Source organism: Oreochromis niloticus, unplaced genomic scaffold (assembly GCF_001858045.2).
Source record: "Oreochromis niloticus isolate F11D_XX unplaced genomic scaffold, O_niloticus_UMD_NMBU tig00008036_pilon, whole genome shotgun sequence".
In the NCBI taxonomy this organism is placed as follows: Eukaryota; Metazoa; Chordata; class Actinopteri; order Cichliformes; family Cichlidae; genus Oreochromis; species Oreochromis niloticus.
The window spans coordinates 11,736-18,002 of NW_020328921.1; the positions used below are offsets into that span (position 1 = coordinate 11,736).

At 43.3% G+C, this 6,267-nt stretch overlaps 1 long non-coding RNA gene across 1 annotated transcript; it reads left to right on the forward strand.

The window, feature by feature from the left end:
- The first annotated feature begins 1,230 nt into the window (after positions 1-1,230).
- Positions 1,231-5,275, forward strand: LOC109198212 (uncharacterized). The gene is made up of 3 exons (XR_002059123.2): positions 1,231-1,278; positions 3,642-3,815; positions 4,491-5,275. It is a non-coding gene; the product is annotated as an uncharacterized LOC109198212 (long non-coding RNA).
- Positions 5,276-6,267: the final 992 nt, after the last annotated feature.

A 6,267-nucleotide genomic window follows, 5' to 3' on the forward strand; every position in this document is an offset into this window, starting at 1 on the left:
AACGATCCACGCTCTGTGTTTCCATCTTTGTGTGTTTAGCTGCTCTCATTTACTGTTTTACCTGTTTGGTTGTTGTTGAAATACTTTTGGGAGCTTTAACCTGAGATTCTGGCAAAATACATTTATATTAAAATCCATTCAGGATTGAATGAATCAACATCGCTTTATTCAAATTAAAACCATTTAAATAGGAAAATCCATTTTTTTACAGCCGCCTCTAATGCTGGGTAATGTCAGCTGGTCCATGTGCAGCTGGCTGTGAGGCTCAGGGAGCGTCTACAAAGTGCAACACTGAAAGAACATCATCCATAAATATTGAGGAATAACTGGACTCTCATACAGCGAGACTCAAATGCCTTTAAACATCAGCTTATCCTGCTGATCCAAGTCCAACACTGAGTTTGTAAAACATGTTTGTCAATCATTTTGTTTGGTTTCGGAGGAAAATGATTCAATAACTTGCTGCTAATACACAACATTTCATCCTATTTCCTCATAACCCTCTTTTGTCTGACCATTTGATCCCATTTGAATTTGCAATAAAGGATCCACAGAGTTTGGTGACAATAATGACAGTAGATGTTTGTGTGAAAGTGCTGGAAGCAAATGAGTGTGTGATGTTCTTTCAGTGTTGCACTTTGTAGACGCTCCCTGAGCACTGGTCTCACAGCCAGCTGCACATAGAGACCAGTGTTGTTAGTCCAGGTCAGAAGATGACTTGTTGGCATGAAAATGAGCTTGTAGTTTGTCTGCTTTAATCATGTGACTGGAAAAAGGTGTTGGACTTCAAATATGTCCATTTCTTTCACACTTCACCTTTAAAAGTGAAGCCATGTGGTTCCTGGAAGGAAAAACACGACTTTTTCAAGTCTTTGTCCTGTTTTTATGAGAAATGTACGACTTTAATGTGAAACATTCAGAGTTTTTTCTCTTGTTGTGTTTGTTTGAAGCTGCTTCCTGTTGGCTTCAGCTGTTTGGAGTTTCCATTTTCTAAACTTCTACATTCTGAACCTTCTTCAGCTCTGAACAGATGATGAAACACTGAATGATTTCAAGCTCACACTTTGTCTGATAAACTTACATCTTTCATTCTTTATACAGCTTGTGGGACTGTGGTTTGTCAGAGATCAGCTGTGATTATCTGGCAGCAGCACTGAAGTCCAACCCCTCCCATCTGAGAGAGCTGGTCCTGAGCTACAACTACAAGCTGCAGGATTCAGGAGTGAAGCATCTGTGTGGTTTCCTGGAGAGTCCAGGATGTGGACTTGAAACTCTGAGGTCAGTCAGCATGTTTTAGTTGTGCTGAGATGAATATGATGTGAAAGTTGTGCTGACACTAAACTGCAGACATCAGGCTGATATTATACTGATCCACACTGAGGATCTTCATGGTAAAGTCTGTTTTCTTCTTCTCTGGTTTAGTCCATTGACTGCAGCAGAACAATGTTCACATTTCAAACCTTCAAAGAAGAAGAAAAATCCTCCACTGGATAATTCTCTGTGAAACTCTCCAACTCTTCATTCCACCTTAAAGTCTGTGTGACACTGAAATCCAAAGCAAAATGTGTGTTTGCTTTACAGACAGCAGTCCACCACAAACATACACACATCATCCAAAACACAGTCCAACATCCAAATCTCCTCCACTGCCAGCATGAATGATGGGAAAGAGAAGGAGGAACACTCTGACATTCAGGGTTAGAATGAGTTTCATGAAGCAGACTGTGAAGATCAAAGCTGCATTAGAAGCTTACATGAATGAATGAGTGGACAGAAGTGGACAGAGATCATCTGAAGCACTTCAAAGGCTTTAAATCAGCACATTTCTCTTTATTCTTTATCAACTCTGTTAGTTTCTCTCAGTTTTCTGTGGAATGAAGCTAACAGCAGGCTAATAAGATGCTGACCAATAGGTTTCTATTAAAGGTTGTAATTTGTATCTGAAAAAGTGCTTTGGCTCAGCAGGGATCAGCTTACAGGTAGAATACAGCTGCTGGATGGGATTAGCATGTCATAGCTATCTACCAAACTGCTAACTGGGGGATTTCAGGCCATCTATGGATCATTTTTGCTAACTGTTTATTCATCTGAGGCTCACAGGGCTGCAGCCTGTGCCCTAGCTGTCATAGGGCAAGAGGCGTGGTCCACCTGCACAGGTGAGCAGTCCATCACAGGGCCAACAGAGAGAGAGAGAAGCACTCTCTCACATCCACACCTACAGCCAATTTAGAAGCACCAATGAACCTAAGCAGCATTTCACTGGACTGTGGGAGAACATCCAACCTCCACAGAAAGGCCAACAAGCTTCAACCTACAACCTTCTTGCTTTAAGGCACTAGTGCGAACCACTTTTCCCCATTTCAGCCCAAATCCTGCATCTTCCTGTTTCTGACTCCAGGCCAGCTCCACTAACACTTTCTCATCAGACACTGCCACCTAGTGGAGGAAGTCTTAGTTCCATTTGAAGCTTCAGATTACACTTAGTTCCTTTACAAAGAGGTGGAGGTGGTGGGGCCACAGCACCATCATCACTGAGTGCCATAGGACACTTAACCTTTGTTTCCATATGCTGGGAACTTCCTGTTGTTCCAAGGAGGACTGGAAAATGTGTGAAAATCTCCCAGTCAGTTCCTCACAGCACACTTCAATCATTTCCCTCCCACAGCATCAGGACCAGGGCTTTTTCTCTCTTTGGTCCCACTAAGAGATTTCCACACAAACACCTCATCAGTGGGACTCTCAGAGCTACCAGCCCTTTGCTACAATCACAAAGCTCTTCATTGAAATCAATGATATCAAAGCTGGAATCCAATGAGTCCAAGTCTTCTGCTGATTCAGCATCACATTCATCTTTGCTCCTTGTTCTGCATCCCCACCATGGACTTCATTCCTTTCCAAGCCAGCCTTGAGTGTCCTTTATTCAGCTCATCCTCTGCTTTACTTTTACACCTGATTTTAGCTGCTTTATCTCTCTTTCAACACGTTTCTGTGCCTCAATCTTTTTCTTCTCTCCCTCATAACAAGACAGCTTCTTCTGCCTGAGAACATGTTGGAGTGATTTACTAATCCAGGGCTGCTTATTGGGGAAAATACTTCCTGTTTTCAAAGTAATCCCCATTTTCCCCAGAAAGAAATGTAAGTAGAAATCGATGATCTAAGTGAGAACACGAGCCTTTAAAAAGTCCCAGTGGGTGCAGTCAAAGCAGTCCCTCAGTCCCAGTATAGAGTCTTTGGTCCAGACTGGAACAACTGTGTGCCCAGTTTGAGCTCTCTTCAGTGCTGTGACCTGACAGACCCAGAGGGGCCATCACATCACATTTAGAAGCTCCCCTAATGGAGCCACAACACATGTCCAATACTTAGTCTGTCTTGTTGGACCAACTGGAAGAAATGATTCAAGGACTTAGTCACAGAACAGAGATTCAAATCTCCAAAATCCAACTGGCTGCATCAGGACATATAGTCTGAAACTCTGCACAGTTTCCTGTTTGAAGCTGCTTCCTGTTGGCTTCAGCTGTTTGGAGTTTCCATTTTCTAAACTTCTACATTCTGAACCTTCTTCAGCTCTGAACAGATGATGAAACACTGAATGATTTCAAGCACTTTGTCTAATAAACTTACATCTTTCATTCTTTATACAGATTGTGTCGCTGTGGTTTGTCAGAGATCAGCTGTGATTATCTGGCAGCAGCACTGAAGTCCAACCCCTCCCATCTGAGAGAGCTGAACCTGTGGGGAAACAACCTGAAGCATCCAGATGTGAAGCAGCTGTCTGATCTTAAACGGAGTCCAGACTACAGACTGGAGACTCTGGGGTCAGTAGAGTGATGGAGTGAGTGGGTGGTGCTGTCAGCGGTATTGTACTAAACACAGTCAGTATGAAACAAAGATCCAGTGTTTCCTGTAAAGCTGCAGCTTCTCAGTGAAGCTGTGAGAGGAGAATGGTGACAGGCTTCAGGATTGGACACAAACACTTCCTTTTTCTGATCTTTATGGTCACCATAGTAACAGCTGACACGCTCTGATCAAACACTGTCAACAGCCAATCAGCTCTCTGAACAGAGCAGCACGCAGACCAATGACTGCATTCATTTCCAAGTTTAAAGCAGTGAAGAACACAGTCTGTAGGTGAGGAAGAATTTAGTGAGAGCAGATGTTTGGATGGAATTCCTCCAGTTAACAGCTGGAACCGTCCATCTGGATTGTTGGGCTTGTTGTTGGGGTTCCTACAGAGCTCAGAGTGGACACACCAAGGTTCTTCTAATGAATGAAAGTCCAAACTCAAACTAGGAGGGAAAAACATTTTCATCAACTTCAATAAAAATCCAAAGATTAGAAAAAGTGAAGCAACAATGAGTCCTAGTACAGTCCCAGCACTGAAGTCCCTGCTGCTCTTTATACTGGATGTGCTGCATCACTGACTGACAGCTGATGAAGAGTCTCTGGAAACACTCGTTTATCTCCTCTGCTCTTCCTTCTTCTCTCTGCAGGTGGAGGTGATGATGGTAAACAGGACGGTGTGTGTGCTGAGAGAGGAGGAGCTGTGTCCTGATGATCCAGAGAGGTTGAAGCAGCAGCAGCTTGTGTGTAGAGACGCTCTGACTGGGCCATGTTACTGGGAGGTGGAGAGGAGAGCTTCATCCAGCAGTGACTGACAGAGGAATGAAGTGCAGATGACTGTCAGTGCTGCAGAGCGAACTGCTCTGAGAACAGCTCCACTGTCAGACACAATGTAGAGTCCAGCATCATCCCTGTGTGTCCTCTGGATCTGACAGAGGATCTCAGTGTATCTGGACGGCTCTGCTGCTGCTCTGTCCTTCTACAGTCTCTGCACAGTCTCTGTCTGACTCTGGCTTCAGACCCTCCTGGATCAAACTCACCGGGACAGACTTTCAAACATCACTCAATAGATTTGAATACAGAATATATTTGATATACACTGTAGATGTACTGTAGAGTTGCAGTTTGTCACTTGTAAATACAGTCTGTGAGCAGCTATGAGCTGAAAGATCTTTCTAGAAACACAAAATGTTTTCACTCTTCTGTTGCTTTTTCATATATTTCCACAACATTAATATTGATCCCACCTGTCTCACCTGTTTCATGCTTTTATACATAATAACAGGACACGTGTGATCTGAGCGCTGCTGTGGTTGCTGTGCTGCACGTCTTCATTTAGATAACAGAGACATCTAGTGGTTCAGAGGGAGAACTGCAGGAGGTGGAGCTGTGTTTTAGCATGGAAAACTTTTTATCTTTTAGGCGCAGATACAAATATGACAAGTATCAGTGTAAGATACAAAAGGTCACATCAGTCAGCAGAGGGAACAGCGATCACACAGCAATGTAAGAATAGAACATAACAGTGAATCTGGACATGTGTACAGATGGAAGCAAACAAACAGGATGTAACACTACATTAAAGCCACAAATGGGAAGAAAACAAAGCCAAAGGAAAATATATTTGATCTCAGGAATCCAAATCAGATGCTTTAGAGCAGGGGTCGGCAACCCTGGAGGAGCAGAGACCCGAGGCGGCCGCCGGTCCGAGTGTCAGGTGAACTGAACTTCAGGTGAGAAGTTATGACCTGCAGTCTATCTGGGTCAGATATAAACCAAGTTTAGGTGGAGTTTATTTTCATTATGCTGACTTTTTACAGTCAGTTACAATAACTCGTACTGCGCACTAGCTAGCATGACGGAGTTTCTATACAGCTGGGTGGGTGCTATGATGTTACTGATAGTGAACTTTATTTTATTCATAAGGTTAGTTAGTAGAGTTGCCAACCGTCCTGTAAAAAACTGAATCGTCTCGTATTCAGAGAAAATATTACGCGTTTCGCATTGAGCTGAAAGGGAACACAGTTTGTCCCGGACTTCAGCTAGAATGAAAAAAAGACACAAAGCTGGATTTATTCTGTGTCTTCTGCCTCTTCTCCTCTCCTTCTCTCCCGCTCTCTCTGCTGTTGCGACTTCAGAATCATCAGAATCAGAATACTTTATTAATCCCGAAGGAAATCAGGGTTACAGCAGGCAGCACACTAATGGCGCATGCACACTTACAAAGCAACCTTCTGACCAAACTTACACAAACATCACATTGAGAAGACATGTCAGAGAGGTAGGCTGATGGGAAAAAACAATGAAAATACATAACATGAGGTGAGAGGAGGAGAAAAAACTCCACTCAGACTGAGCTCCTAGTGGGAGAACAGTTTGAGAACAGAAAAAACACCTCAGCACAAAAAGCACATGACTATCAACACA